This window comes from Dipodomys spectabilis, unplaced genomic scaffold (genome assembly GCF_019054845.1).
Source record: "Dipodomys spectabilis isolate Male_0828 unplaced genomic scaffold, ASM1905484v1 ptg000170l, whole genome shotgun sequence".
NCBI lineage: Eukaryota > Metazoa > Chordata > Mammalia > Rodentia > Heteromyidae > Dipodomys > Dipodomys spectabilis.
Genome location: NW_024870847.1, coordinates 390201 through 407227, shown reverse-complemented (window position 1 = coordinate 407227; position 17027 = coordinate 390201). Strand labels below are relative to the sequence as shown.

The 17027-nt window shown below is 31.6% G+C and overlaps 1 pseudogene; it reads right to left on the bottom strand.

Moving 5' to 3' along the window:
• Positions 1–15869: 15869 nt before the first annotated feature.
• Positions 15870–15966, bottom strand: LOC122119501 (annotated as a pseudogene).
• Positions 15967–17027: the final 1061 nt, after the last annotated feature.

Here is a 17027-nt window from a genome sequence, read left to right as displayed (position 1 = left end):
CTGCAAAATAGCTCATGATTCCCAACCAAAAATTTGAAAAAAAAATAAGCATCATTCTGTTGGAATCCAAAGAACTGATGAAGGATTACAAAAGCTTAAGCCTGGAGAAATAGCAATGTATCTAATGTAGGACTTTGTTGACCTCGCTAAATTAGAATTTAGACTTAAAAGAAATATTTTTGTTTGTAATTTCTTATTCTACGGGACACTACAAAATTCTTTTTAACTAGAAGTTTTAATTTACAAATTCACAAATGATTCTCACATTCTATTTGCCTACAATATTTTTTCAAGAGAATTATAATTAGAACTTAGTTAATAGATAATTCTAACAGTTCGTGTATAACATAATAATGTGAATAATCTAGAAAGAGTTGCCAACAAATGGATGATATTAATTTATAAATTTTGAAAAAGAGCAATTTTTGGAGACTTTGGTGTAACATGGTCTGAAGAAAGTAATTGTGTGACATTTTTTATCTTCTACATATACATAACACAGGGAGAAAATTCCTTAATTATGCACCTCTGTATGCAATGAGAAAAATGCTAGGTTTCGGGTTTTTTTTCATTTTATTTTGTTGTTTTTTTTGTTCTAGGGCTTGACGTCTGGGTCTGGGCACTGTCTTGGTCAAGGCTACTGATCTACCACTTGAACCTCAGTGCCACTTGTGTCTGGCTTTTCCTGAGCAGTTTATTGGAGATAAGTATCTAAGGAACATTCCTGCCTGAGTGGACTTTGAATAATATTCAGATCTTAGCTTCCTGAATATCTATGATAGATAAAAAGGTAAGTATGAATAATATTTGAAAGTTTTCTGATCTCAACAATACCACTTGGGGGAAAACGATGCAGCAAAGTTTAGTGTAGTGTTCTTTCAACAATAGAAAGGGCATCACATTAGCAAAAATGTAGTATTTTTGCACAATAGTGAAAAGCTAGTTGTCCTGTGATCTTAGGGAATTTTAAGGTGCACCTTACAAGTTGAAAAGTGTTGGGCTAGGATGACTTTATGACATAAAATTTTGGGACTGATTATCATAGAAATAATAGCTTACTTTGATGAAAAAATATTTACTCTTGAGGAATTAATTATTATAAATACTTAATAGTTTTCTCTTCTACCAGAATGTGGCTATTTTTTTCTGTTCCCTTTTAGACACGTAACATCCCATTGAAAACTACATCTATTGCAGAATTAAATAAAATGCAAACAGGCACTGTTTTAAATGTCTCTGATATGGCATGTTCAAACATTGAACATGAGTAGTTCGTACTCATAGGAATTTTTGAAGAACACATATATTCTTTTCTCTTAAAAATATTCAGTTTTAAAAGTTAAGAGTTTCCAGACAATTGAACTATTTTATATTCAGTATGAGACAATACTAAAATAATGTTTTTTTTCAAAATAATGGCAAGTATATTCTGAAAATTTTGTATCGTTTGATAACATTCAAGTTGATGATCTTCTGATAAAGAAAAGGGTAATTAATTCAAATTAGAAGCCAAATATTGTTCATTGTTTAAAAAGGTAATATGCATAGAATAATATTAACTATACCAATACAGTGAAATTATGTTATGTAGCTTATTTTGAATTTAATTTTATTGTAAATTTGATGAATTGAAGGGGATGCAGTAATTGTAAAGTAGTGAATACATAACCTGTCGCACTTTTTCCCCCACTCCTCATTTTTCTCACACTTTTCCTTTACTCCAATACCCCTCACAAGTTGTAATGTAACTTTCCAACATGTTGTCTTGTGATTATTGCTATTGCATTGGTTTGCTATTTGTCCTTTGTCTTGACATTTTGTTGCTCCTCTTCCCTTGCCAAATTAAGATAAATGTGTATACAATACACAGGATACTGAAATCAAATACAACAGGGGATAAACCATAGGGGCAAATACAAAAGAAAAAGAATTCACATAATACATTAAAAACAAGAACCACAAAGAAAAACTTCTGTTTTCATATCTAGGAGTTCATTTTGCTCAGCACCATCTTATGTGGTCATATATGATTGAGCCATTCTGCTCATGTGCTAGGACTACCCCAGACATTTCCTACTTATTACTAATGAGGGAAACCATGGAATCTGTTTCTTTGTGTCTTGCTTATTTTACTTAGTAGGATTTTTCCAAGTCTTTCCATTTCCTGATGAACTGGAAGCATAGAATTCCACTGTGTACATGTACATATATACATGGTGTGTATATAGCATATATATGCATATATACACAGTAGAACATTTTATTGATTCGTTCATCTTCATATAATTGAACTTGTCTATGCTCTTTTACTTTTCCAATTCAAATAGTATATTTCCTTCAATATCATCCTGCAAATTCTTTCCATCATTTACTTCTTTAAATCTGTATTTATTACTTTTGTGTTTCCTAATCTCTTTCTTCCAATGTTGTTCATGCTGTTGCTCACACTTCTGTCAGAACTTTCCTTTTCCTTTTCCCTTTAATAATGCCCCCAATTTTTATTATACTTTTTCATATTGATTGTCATGGATATTTTGGTGATGTCTACACAGACCTATCTTTGCATCTGTTTAACATAAACTTTAGAAATATCAGAGAGTTTTTTTTCTCTTAATCCATCATTTCCACATGTAGTCCTTATCATCAAGAATATAACAAACACTGTTGACACCCAGAGATGTGGAAGCACTTCAGATTTCTTCTTACCCTTCTTTTCCTGTCCATTACATAAGATGAATGATCAAGATTTTCTCAGTTTCTGTCACTAATATAATTTCTAATTACTCCTTTTTATGCCCCTGACGCAAGCCTGTTTCAAATACTCATCACAGGTCACCTAGTCCTAAAACAACCGTTTGCAAAATATGCTTTTTTTCTCCTTAGTCTTTTCATATTGGTCCTCTCCATCACCAAATTACTCTCCTTGTAAGCACACAGAGTAAAGAGCTCATACACAAATACTAGTATCATTATTTACTCACTACACTGACTGTTGACTTTGTATTCTTTATCTGTAAATGGATGTAATCTACCAGAAATATTGAAGAATATATTTTCTGACTTCTAGAACAAGAAAAAAGGTATTATGTAAATTGTGTCATATGTTTACAGCTGTATTGAAGAACATTCTTTTAATATATCATTGGAAAACATTGGTTATTGAATATTATCTATATGAGAATGTTATTTGAACTAATCACACTAAGTTGAAAGCTAATTCTTTTAGTCCATCAAAATATGGAAATAAACGATTTTATTTATAAGAAAACAATATCACCAAGAAAATGAGTATGCTTTAGAGAGACTGTGGGAATAACATTAAGGTTCTTACTGTCTCAACCTGTTTATATGATTGTATTTTTTTATTTTTTAATATTTATTTATTTACTTTTCTTATTATGAAAATACCATATAGAGGAGTTACAATTACATGGGCAAGATAATGAGTACATTTCTTATCAAGCATTGTTGCCTCCTCCTGTGTTTCCCTTTCCTATCCCTTCCCATCTCCGCCCCCCCCCCACTCCCCGCCCCCATATCCCCACCCTCTCCCTGCCAAAGTTGTAAAGTTCGTTTTTTGACATAAAATCTTTTACATCTCATTGTTGCAAGGAGTCCACCTGCATCCATGTTTGTTTTTTTCCCTTTTCCTCCACAAACTATACCAACATCAAATACAGTGAAAGCAGGTGTAATATCGTGGGGGATGGACACACAAAGCAACAAAGAAATCATCTTATAAATATGTTAGAAACAATCGCAAGAAAGAAAAAAAAATTTTGAATACTTATCTTGGAGTTCATTTCACCTATCATCAACTTATCTGAGCTTTTCTGCTTGTCTCAGAAATATACTAATTGCGAATAAGGGAAACCATGGGACCTATGTTTCTTTGGGCCTGGCTTACTTCACTTAATATAATTCTTTTCCAAGTCTTTCCATTTCCTAACAAATGGTGGAATGTCATTCAAAAAAACCCCTGTATTTCTTGATATTGAAAGTCTCCTCTTATTATTATTGTATGTAATCCAACGCTGTTTATAACTATGTATTCAATGTGGGAAATCTAACTTCAAAGATGTCTAAAGTTTTTGCCTTTTCAATTCCAACATTGTTGTTATCATGCTACACTGTGGTCATCATTCTCTTCATCAGAATTATTATTAGCATCATAATTGCTAATGATTGAAAGTCTGATTTGTGTCTATGATTTTGTTATTATTTGTCTTTTGATTAACAATTTTAATGTTACCACTGTGCTTGCATCCATATTAAAAAAATTGAACAAATAAAGAAACAATGTAAAAATTAAATCATATCAGGTAGCTCGACTATGTGCTTATAACAAATTATGGAGTAGTTTTTTAAAGAATTGAAAATTCCTAACCAGTATGAATTAACTTCCTCTCTCCCCCTCAATACACACAAATATTTAAGAGTTCGGACAGAACTTTTTCAAGTATTATACTGTAAATGTTACTAAAATATCATGTATATATCTAAAATTTCCTTGAAAGTAATAAACTCTACTTTTTATTGAAATAATAGTTATTTTATTCTAGGAAAGTTTTAGTAAAATAGGCTGTGTGTCTTTGAAATGAAAATGGTCAAAAATAGTAGCATAAAATTTTAGAGGGAGTCTGTCTTCAGAAATATATATATATATATATATATATATACATATATATATATGTTATGTGTAGAAAATATATATATATATATATATTTTTTACACATAACATATATATATATATGTTATATGTAGAAAGACATACATTTTTAGAGATTATTTGTCATCAGAAATATATATATATATATATATATATAAATTTTGTGTAGAATATGCACATTATAGAGAAACAAAAATCTTAAAATAATTAAAATTAAAAAATACATCAAACCAAGTGTCAGTGACTCACTCTTATACTTCGAGCTCTTCTGGGTGCTAAGATCTTTGAATTGTGTCAAAACTAGCCCAGACAGAAAAGTACTTGTTAGATTCTTATCTTCAATTAACAACTAAAAATAGGAATTAGCTCTGTGCTTCAAATTGTAGAGTGCTGTCTTTGAACATAAAAAGGCTTAGGGACAATGCCCAGGCCTTGCAAACAACAACAACAACAACAAAATGTATCACATTAATTTCACAAAAGCATCTTTTAACTGCTGTGAACATTTCTTAGAAATATGAATACATGCCCCTGGAAAATGTTAAGTAAAAAGTATAGAATATTTATGTCTATATTAAAGACATGACCATTTAGTTTATTTAAGATATTTAGGTAATTATTAGGAATTAAGAATAAAGTTAGGTAGGTAGTATATTGGGGCTGGTCTTTTATTCTATATTATGATAGTAATAAAATGATATTTATAATGATTATATAAAATTACTATTGCTTGGCATTTGAATTATAATAAGTGATAAACATTTTTAAATGTTTCTAAAGGAAAAGAGTATCAATTCTTTTGTAATTCAAAACAATTAAGAAATTTATTCTAAGGTTGGTTTGTTCTAAAGAATGTATTTATTTTCTTGTTCTAGTTTTCATATGTTCATGGGAATTAAAATTCCAAAAATTCAATGGTTATTGGCATTCAGGCATATCTTTATATATACTAATACTGGATTCCCTTAAGTGGAATTCTTTTATTTCATTTGTTATTTTCACAAATAAATCAAGATGATTTTGTATTTTGTTTCCTTTCTCTGCTATTGGCTCTTATCTTGAGAATATTTTTTCCCTAACAAAGTACAAAAAAGAAATTGGATTGAGCAAGTAATATATGGCTTTTATAAAATACAGATTTGGGTCTTCTGTAATTTGCTAAAATTTTCTTCCAGAAAAGGTTATCAATTACTTACAAGTGATGCATAATTCCTAGATATTCCAGTTATCACATACATCTTTTGATTCTGTTATGTCTGTATAAACTCAAAATAAAAAGAAAAACCCTCAAAATATACAGAAATCACATCTTTGTTTTAAAAGCTGTAGTTTACAAAGTTTTTAGCCAACACCGAAAGCATCATTTTAGGTATTCTGCATTTTATGTGAACTATTTTTAACAATAGTGTTTTTGTTTTGTTTTTTTTTTTTTGCTGACATGTAATTCACTTGCAATATATTATCTAATTATATTCTATACATTTTTGTACTTTGGAAGTGAATTGTACAACTATAGGTTTTCCAAGCCTAATTTTCAGAAACTTGCATTTCTTCAAATAGAAATGCTGTAAATTTTAGAACAGACATTAAAATAGATATAAAATTCACTTACAGGAATTCGTCCAGCATACATCCTCTATAGTGTGTCTTTTCAAAATTTGATTGTGGGATTATTTCCAGGGTCTCAAACATACCACTCAATTGCACTGTCAATGAACTACATTTTCTGTCCACAAAAGTTTTTTACTTTCCTTTAATACATTCATAGAAGTGTAATGGATCAATCCTATACAATTCTTTTTGACCTTTTAAAATCTTGCTTGCTAAAATGATTGCATTATTATACAAATCGATTTGCTATGTAGAGTATATCAATTTCTCCACAAATGCATTATTGTATTTTGTTTCATCTTTTTATATTATGGTCATATTAGTGAGTTTTCCTTTTATTTATTCTTAGATACTAAAGAACAGCTTATTTCATATGCTCTTCCTATTGACTATCAATTTACATATGTTCTGTAAAGAAATATCCTATTCGGGGAAAAATTTATATAGAAGATATAAAAATACAGAATCCTTGTAGCATTAACATTCTAGCATTAACAAATATGTGCCCTCTATCTGTTGGATATGTTTTCACTTTTGTTATAATGTCCTTTGAATTATGAAAGGCTATCAGTTGATATTATGCAGTTTATTCTTGCTTTTCTTTACCACTAATGTTTTCCATGTCATTTTTTAGGAACTTTTACTGATCCTTATGATCCAATGTCTTGAATTTTTATATTTATGTTTTATAGGTTTTTAAATCTCACATTCAGATTGATAATCATTTTTTATTTTAAATTTTTTGTATGAGGATTGAGGTAGTAGTCTAAGATCATTCTTTAAATGTAGGTAGGTAATAGTGCCAATATAACCATTTAAGATTCTATTTTTATTTCATAAAGTCATGGCATCCTTTTAAAAAATCTATTAACCATAAAATTGAGAATTTGTTTTATTGTGAAAATACCGTACAGAGAGGTTACAATTACATGGTCAAGGTAATGAGTACATTTCTTATCAAGCATTGTTGCCTCCTCCTTTGTTTCCCCTTCCCATCCCTTCACATCTTCCCACCCCCACCGCTGCCCCTCAACATGCCAAAGTTATAAAGTTCGTTTTTCGACATATCATCTTGTACATCTCATTGTTGCAATGGGTCCACCTGTGTCCCTATTTAAGCAATTTGTTTTTTCCCTTCCCCTCCACAAATTATATCAACAACAAATACAGTGAAAACAGGGATTATACTGTGGGAGAGGGACATACAAACAACAAAGAAATCATCTTATAAATATGTTAAGAACAATCGCAAGAAAGAAAAAAATCTATTTGAATCGAAATCCCACAACAGAAATTCTCAAATAAACAACTATAATCCCAATAAATAAGTGGGCTAAAAACTTAAAGAGAAACTTCTCTGAAATGGAAAGAAGGATGGCCAACAGACACATAAAGAAATGCTCAACTTCACTAGCCACATAATAATTTATTTTTGACAAATCTGTTACGTTATTTTATGTGTCTGATATTATAGTAAAGCTATGTTGTCTTCATTACTTAACATGGTAATAAGATTCAAATCTAGTATGAGGGCTCAAGCTACATCATTTTACAAGATTTTTCTAACTGACCTATATTCAAGTCTATTGAGCAGGTTGACCAATATTCTACAGAGATATCTAGATGTTTGATAGTCACTCATATTTTGCACCTTGTGAAAACACAAGACCCTAGATATTATATATAGAAAAAATATCTTTAGAGAATGCTTGAAGCTAGTAAAATTAATTTAGGAATGAGTTAAGATTTAGAAAACTCTATAGCATAATAAATTGAATGATAATGACTTGAGCTGTACAACAGAGCAGAGTGAGAGGTGATAGAATGATGGACCACATAGGAGTTGTATGTCATTGGTATTGTGGTTCAAAAAAAAAAACAGAAAAACTTCAGAGAAGAGATTGAGGAAAATCATCAAAGTGTCCTGAATCAAGTTACTTTTTAATCCACCTAAAAGTTTGGACTGGGAGTCAGAGAACATGGAAAAAATAAAATAGAAAATATAGCATTGTATAGACCTGTTACAATGTAATGAAATAGTAATAGAAATATGATAATTAATTTCCAAAGAAATAAGAGAAAGAATAGGTAAACTCTAAAGGAAAAAGAATGAAGAGAGAAAAGAAACAAAGTAAAATCTTTATCAATAAAAAACACAAGTGTTTGGAAGTGGAAAGACAGTGGAAACATTCTAAATACCAATAAAATAATAATAAAAATTGCTAATGTGCATAATAGGTGGATCACATTTTATCATAAATAATTTTGAAAAAAAATGCTAGCAATGAAAATTTAAAAGTCATAATTTAAAACAGTATTTAGATTATAACTAGACAGTAGAGCTCAGTAGTAAAACATTAGCCTACCCTATTTGAACAATGGTGTGATCTCCCAAGCATTACAAAGTACACACAAAGCACACACACACAAAACCCACGTAAACACACAAACACACACACACCACATACCCTCATTTGGAATATTGATATTATCATATTAAAGAGGAAATTATCACAAATAGTAAAAGTATGTTAATATATGAAATCAGAATATTCCTGATACTATTTTAAAGTTTTGTAGAAATAAAATAGTCACAATATACTTGGATTCTTTTTTTTTTTTTTTTTGGTCGGCCATGGGGCTTGAACTCTGGGCCTGGGCGCTGTCCCTCAGCTCTTCAGCTCAAAACGAGTGTTCTACCACTTGAGCTACAGCGCCACTTCCTGTTTTCTGGTGGTTTATTGGAGATAGGAGTCTCACGGTCTCTCCTGCCCTGGCTGGCTTTGATCCGCAATCCTCAGATCTCAGACACCTGAGTTGCTAGGATTACAGGAGTGAGCCACCAGCGCCTGGCTTATACTTGGATTCTTATAGATTAAGTAAATTGAAAATTAAGAAATAGAAGATATGTGAACCTTTGCAAACAATTTTTCAATAATAAACATTTTAAAACATGTATTCTTTTTTTTGACAAAGATTGATGTTACTGGTGTTTTAACTCAAGATTTAGTATATGATAGCCAGTGCTCAATATGGCTAGATCTCTAATCATTTCACTCTGGATATTTTTTCAGGTCTCATAGTTTCTCATGCTCTCCCATATCACAAACCCTATTTTCAGTTCCCACCATAGCTAGAAAATGGAAACAACAAATCACCATGCCCAGCTCAAACATTATTTTTTTTAATTCAAGTACAAATATTTACCAAAAAAGTGACCAGGTGATGAAGCTTTTCTTAAGAAAGTATGTGCTTCTTAAAAATACAGTAAATATTTGTTATTTGGATAAATATGTTTAGAACTATAAAAAATAAATATATTTGAATTCAACAACCATATAAAATTAAGAAAATAATTTTTAAATATTCACATATTAAATATTTTAAAAGCAAAATATATGTATCAGAGCCAGACACATAAAGGACCCATGGTCTGTCACGTATTTGGAAGCTAGAACTTTATGTAAGTTTACACAACAGTATTAACCAAAGCATGCTATTTGCTGAGGAGTATTTAAAAGGTGTAATTTCTTATAAAATTGAACTTTTAATCCAACAAAATGAATACCAGAATCTATCACTTGGGAGATGTGAAGGGAAGTCAAAGGGAAGGAATAAAGTGAGTTATGGAGGAAGAGAGTGAAGGCATAATATTCAATGCAGATAGTATGAAACTAGAAAAAAAGAAAGTAGGGTGAGGTTTGGAAGGGTGTGGGAAAGATATGTAAAGATACATTGTACTTATAAACTGATTTGTGGAATGGAAATTCTTTTGAACAACTATTTAAAAAAGTATAATTAAAAACAATGGAGACATCTGATCTTAAACTGCGTTCTCTTAAACCATAAGTCAACATAATAGTTTCCTCCTCAGGAAATTTCTTTGCAGGTATTTTCCTCATAATGACAGAGAAGTGACCAATGCAATGAATATCATTATATCACATTTCATATCCTAATTAGACACAATATAAAATTACAGCAAAAATCTTAGAATTCATCACATGATAAAATAACAAGTAGAAAGTATCAAATGCAGATTGATTGCTTTTCCAAGTAATTTAACTATGGTATCTAATTTAATCCTCACAATCATTCCATAAAGTGGAACTACTTCCATTTTTAATTCTTAGATGGTGATATTGAAGTCTTCAAAATTGCAGTTACTAGTACAACATTGCACATATGGTAAGTGTTAGCCCATCTCCCACTGTATCAAATTACCTCATTATATTTTATGACTAAAATACCAGCACCTAGTCTACTAAATCTAGGAAAATTTCCCAGAATTATTGTGTACATTATAATAATATTTCACTTTATCTTTTTTAGAAAATAGTTATCTGTAATGTGAAAACTCCAAGTTCATAATCAATTCATACCTCCCTAGTGAAAGGAACTGCTAAACTATAATATTCTTGATTTCTAGCTCAAAATAGTAGAAATCACTTTCTATCCCATGACTCAACACTGCACTCCCTGGGGACCACATCTCTGTTTAACACAGTCTTACTGAAAGAATGACCTCCCCAATTCCTAATGGAAACACACTGAAGGTCTTATGTACCAATCATTTCCACATTGTGGCTCACCTAAGTTGTTTACCATTACAAGTATTTTGATTGCTTTTTATACCCAAAATTTTGAGAGAAATGTACTACTTTAAAATACTATTAAAGCAAGACTGATACAAAAATCACCTTTGACCCCCACCTTTCATAAACCCAAAAATGCAGCCTGACCTATCATTTATGTTAGGAACGAGAGGTTAAAAATCATAGACACCAAGACGTAAGCATGAATTAAAGGCTCTCCAACTTGTGAATAAAATTGGTTTAAAAAGTCATCAATACTACTGCATTTTTAAAAATTTCTTATGATACTGAAGATTCAATTATAAACTATTAACACTTGAAAATAACTCATTTTCTTCGGAGTAGGACACAAAACACAAGATTAATCCGAATAATTTTAAAAGACCTTTATTTATACTACAAATTCACTCCTATAACTACAAAGATTCTAAAAATAACTGAAGTACAGAGACACAAAGGAAATAATTTAATTGCATCATCTACATTAAAAGGACTGTGTTAATAGAAAACAAAGTTATATTGATAATTAGCTTACCAAATTCAGGTACATGCTTTTATTCAATTTCATTTAGTTTCATAAAAACTGTATTTTCATAAAATGATGCATAAAAAAGCCTATATACCCACTTAGATTTTTCAGATCTTAACAATATTTATTTCAGAAATGTCTTTAGCTCTATAGTCAATGAACTGAAATAATACTAAAATAGTCAAAGACTTTTCAGAATTTGCAAGATTTGCTCTGGGATGGTATTTATATTGAAAAAGATATTAGAAAGTCTTATTTATTAAAGTTGCTATAGTTACTCTCAAAAAAGAGCCATTACTGAAGATATATTTGCATGTAGAAAACAAATTCAAATACATCCACAATATGGAGAAGACACATGGTTTTTGTTTGTTTGTTCGTTTTTGGAAGTAATATCTAATAAGCATATCCACAATACCGATTTTCAGTCAATATGATGGGATATTCAACCATAATAAATATGGGGCTGATTACCTCTTAGTGAGAATAGATATGATCTTTCAAAGAAAGATATTTTAAACAGAAATCCAGAAAGAGGGCTAGTAAGGTGGCTCAGTGGTAGAGCGATTGCCTTGCATGCATGAGGCCCTGGGTTCAATTCCTCAGCACCACATAAGAAAAAAAGAATAAAGCCAGAAGTGGTGCTGTGGCTCAAGAGGTAGAGCACTAGCCTTGAGCTGCAGAGTTGAGGGACAGTGTCAGGCCCAGAGTTCAGGCCCCACGAATGGACCCCCCCCCCTGCAAAAAAAAAAAGAAATCCGGAAAGACTTTATCCACCTTGTGTTTCACGGGAATAACCAGAGAGTAATACCTGTTCCGTCAAGTAGGCCAAACTCACTCCATGAGCATATCTTAAAAGTATAACCTATTTAACAGGTCAAATACACATTTTGTACTGACAGTCATCTTACAGCAATAATTTACTACCTAATTTTGTCTGTATCATCTCACCTAACACATAATAAGAGCTGAAAATGATCTCTTTTAACTAACTTAATGTTGTAAATGCTTTGATATTGATGATGTTATTATTTGACAAATAAAATGTACAGAAGGGTGGTTCAACTGAAATGACATGACAGAACAATGATAATAAAAACATTGCAACACAGTTAGCTCTTTTTAGCCTCACCGTGTCCACATTGGCAAGTAACATTGCAACAGCACATGCACACATATACATATGTGCACACATGTACATACATATACATGCATGCTAAATTCAGGGTTTATTGTAGAAAAAGTTCAAATAAAATATTAGTGATTAGTACAAATGATAATTTGCCTTACTACAAAATAATACACAATCCAGTCACTACGGTTGTTATATCCTGCCCCTCCACATGTGACCACTTAATTTATTTTTAATTAATTAATTATCTAGTTAATTAATTCATTTGCTTGGTGCTAATACTAGGGTTTGAACTCAGGGCCTGGCTCTGTCCCAGAATTTGTTTTTTTTTTTTGTTTTAGTTTTCTCAAGGCTAGCATTTTACCGCTTGTACAACAACTCCATTTCTAACTTTTGTTGGTTTCTTTCAAATCAGAATCTAATGGACTTTGTTTTTGTTTGGCCTCGTTTTAAACCACAATCCTCAGACTTCATCTTTCTGATTAGCTAGGATTAATGACATGAGCCACCAGTGTGGCTTCTACTTTTTCCTCTATACCTACCTAATGCACATACTTAGATAGTGATTTAAAACTGAGAGTATAGAAGCAAGATGTTCAGTGATGATATTGTCCTGTCAGAAATTCTAGTTAATAATTTAAATTTCTTCTTAAGACCATACACAAAAGTATTATAATATAGTATGAAAGAACCCACGATTTGACATATGAGCTTCAAGAACTTTCTAATAGATTCATTATTTATTGGTACCCAACATTAGAAAAAATGTATAATGCAGTAGTAAAATCGAAGTGCTTTGCATGACTACTTAAATTCCTTGTTTTTTAAAGACACTTGTTTTCATCTAAAAAAGTATGCCTGTCTATTGTCTTCATGTCTTTTCGATGGTTGAAGGTGCTTAATGAGAAGTCAAAATGTATTAGTAGTCCTTTGCTGTCAATTAAATCTCACTTTTTCTTCTTGGAGAATATAATGATCAAAGCAATAGTTGAGGACCTGCAAGCAATAGTTCAGAATCATGCTTCCAGTGCAAGTGGATAAACAGTATGTAATCCTCAATACCATTTTCAACAAAGTTTTGTCACAGATACAATCGGCCTGCCATCCCTAGCCGCTTTCTTAGCCTGGATCTATTCCTTCATTGTACAGAAAAAGTGTGATTCAACTGATTTCAGTGAGATCTGTTACTAGAATTATCAAGGATTTAGATTCTTGTCTGCAATTTGGTCAAAGCTATGTCTCTTTATGTAGACTACTAAAAATGTATTTACTAAATTCAAGTAAAAACATAAATTATATTTCCATCTTTTAAAAAAAATAAAATTCCGCTTGCTCTATAAATTAATCAGATGCATGCATTTTGTGGCTAGCTAGGTCATTGCAAATCTGTCTCTCTCTTCCTCTCTCTCTTTCATGGTTCTCATAGATAATATGATTGCTCCATAATTAATCTAATTTATTTTGCTTTTATATTTTTGGTTGCATCATTTCACTTTCTGCTCTTCCATTTTCCAAATCATTTATATAGAAGGCATTATTTCATCTTTTCTCATTCCTCGAATAAGCTGCACATGAAGACACCACTGGTCCTTATTTTCAGTCTGTATCTTTGAATACGGAGGAACATCTTTCCTCTGCTCTCCATCAATTCCCTACTCTCCAGTTAGAATAATTTAGAATAGTAAAAATGGAAAAAGGAAAAAAAAAATCATGGTGAAAAAACAGATGCAGAAAATTCACCGGATTTTTCTGAACAGTTCAACCAATGTGAACTATTAGAGAAATACATGGATACCTCATTCCCACTGGCACTCAAAGTCTCTGGATCGGCAATTCTGATGAAGACGCGGAACATGATGAAAAAGTGAGGAATGGTATCAATTGCAAGACAAAAAGTGGAGAAAGATCCAAGTAAATTTCTACATTGGGCTACCGAAAATATTCAGCTTATTACAGTGTGGAGACTACTTTCCAAAAAGGCCAGTCATGTGAATACTAGGGATGACGATGAATATACCCCTCTTCATCAGGAAGCCTACAGTGGACACTTAGACATTGTCTGTGAGTTGGTGGCTCAAGTGGCAAATGCAATAACTGTAGATGGCTGGACACCCCTGCACCGTGCATATATGCAGAATAACACCAGAGTGGCTTCTTTCTTACCTCATCATGTTACAGATACCAATGCCCAAACTAAAGGCCTCTTGACCCCTTTATATCTTGCCACTGAGAATTGAGATAGCAAAGATACGCCTGCTCTCCTTCGGTTGAACCATTATATAAAACCAGGCCTGCAGAACACCTTAGAAGAAACTGCATTTGAAATTGCCCAAAGGATAAGTACGTATCACTACCTATATGAAGTTGTGGAAGGCTGTACAAATTCTTCTCCTAAATCCTAATGGTCGGGTTAAGTTTCTCAAAGTTAAAAATGCAAGTCCATCCTTTGTGTCCATACAAAATATTTCCACAATCCAAATAAGAGCAATATCTTTTTTTTTTTTTTTTGGGCGGTCATGCGGCTTGAACTCTAGGCCTGGGTGCTATCCCAGTGCTCTTCAGCTCAACGTGAGTGCTCTACCGATTGAGCCACAGCTTCACTTCCAGTTTTCTAGTGGTTTATTAGAGATGAGAGTCTCACAGACTTTCATTCCCAGGCTGGCTTTGAACCGTGAGCCTTAGATCTCAGCCTCTTGAGTATCTAGGATTATAGTAGTGAGCCACCAGCGCCGGCAACACCAGTAATTTACTGTAAAAATTCATGAATTCCATGGAATTCTTGCAAGTGAATTGCCTGCATTGGGTGTCAAAATGTATTGAAGAGTTTTTATATACATGTATAATGATTTCTGCAGAGTATGTGATTTTTTAGTCAGACATAATTTTAACTTATCTGTTGAAATGAGTAGTACAGAAACTAAAGTAATACTGGTGCTTGTCTGAAAAAGAATATTTTAAAATATTCTATAGTCTATGTTTGTATAATGTTAATAATTTATTTTATTCTCACATAGACATACTTTGAATTCTATATTATTTTATAATATATAGGTTCATTAATGTGTCCTTTCAGATTGTATTCCATATAGAAACAGTTTAAGATTCCTTTTTTCCTAGGTCCTAATATTATTTTTCTTTGGGATAAAATGACAATGTTGTCTAATTTCAAAAGTTTTGTAAAGTTTATGCTATTTAAACACCTTTCTGAGGTGAAGATTTAATACACTGATGTCAAAATAAATTTAATCATATGAATTACGTGTGCTGTTACACTTGTTTTTTTGTAATCAACTTTTTAATAACGGGTTTTCATTTCTTGCATCTGAAGAATGAATAATATGGAATACTTCACAAATTTTCATATCATCGTTGTGCAAGTGCTATATTAATCTGTATATTGTAATTTGGGTATACATGCTGCTGAAGCATGTAGTATCCTCTAAATTTAAGTAGCTAATGATGCAATCTTTATACAGGCTTATATCCATGGGTGCCTACTTGTAACAAGGAAACCTTATTGTTCCTAACATTGCTATTGATCTTATTTCCTTAAAATTCTGTGAATAATGGAAAAAAAATATAATGTTCAGCCGATTGCTCACATTTGCAATTTTTTGTCAATGCCAATTTTAAGTATTTTTCAATTGTAATTTGATCATGCATTCAATAATTTATAGATAGGTCCAAAGGTGATGACTCTTTCAAGTATTATTTATTCAACTGAATTAGCTTTGTGGAGCTATTGGATTCAAAGTAATCCTTGCTTAAGAGCTATTTCTAACATTCTGCAGCTGACATTTTCCCAAATGAGGTCTTTCTGGCACAAATGTCTACATGACCCTTGACTCTTCTTCCATGTAGGAACAGACCAATCAGAATATCTTACCCTGATAGTATAGATTGTCTTACTTGAACAAAATTAATCTTAGTTACAAGGGATCATAGAGGGATGAACAGTCCAGACAGATCTGTTCAGACAAGAAGGTATTTTATCAAAATATAATTATTATATCTAACATTGCAAAAGTAGCTAAAGCCAAGAAGGTGAAAAAATTGTTCATATGTATGATTACTTAATGTCCTGGCCTGTCTACCATCCAACCAGGCAGGAACTTACACTACTGCCTTTCTATCACCAAATATTTTCATAGTTGCAGGAGAAGTCCATATGTTTCTCCTTGTTATTAGGCCTTAAATTGGTAATGTTTTAATCACAGTATTTTCTCTTGCTCCAGGCTATAAATCTACAAATGGTAAAGCTTTAGGTCCAACTCTATCAAACACTGAGGTAGAGATAATGGAATAATATTTTAAAACACAGTTGCCTTTGATACAGTAACCACAACAGAACAATGCAAAACATGTGTCTTTTTCTTATATTATATATAGTTATATATTTTATATTTATATTTGCTGATTTTATATTTCACACTGTGAAACTTACTAGAATTTGTTGATAATTTCACAAATAAATTGATATTTATTTATTC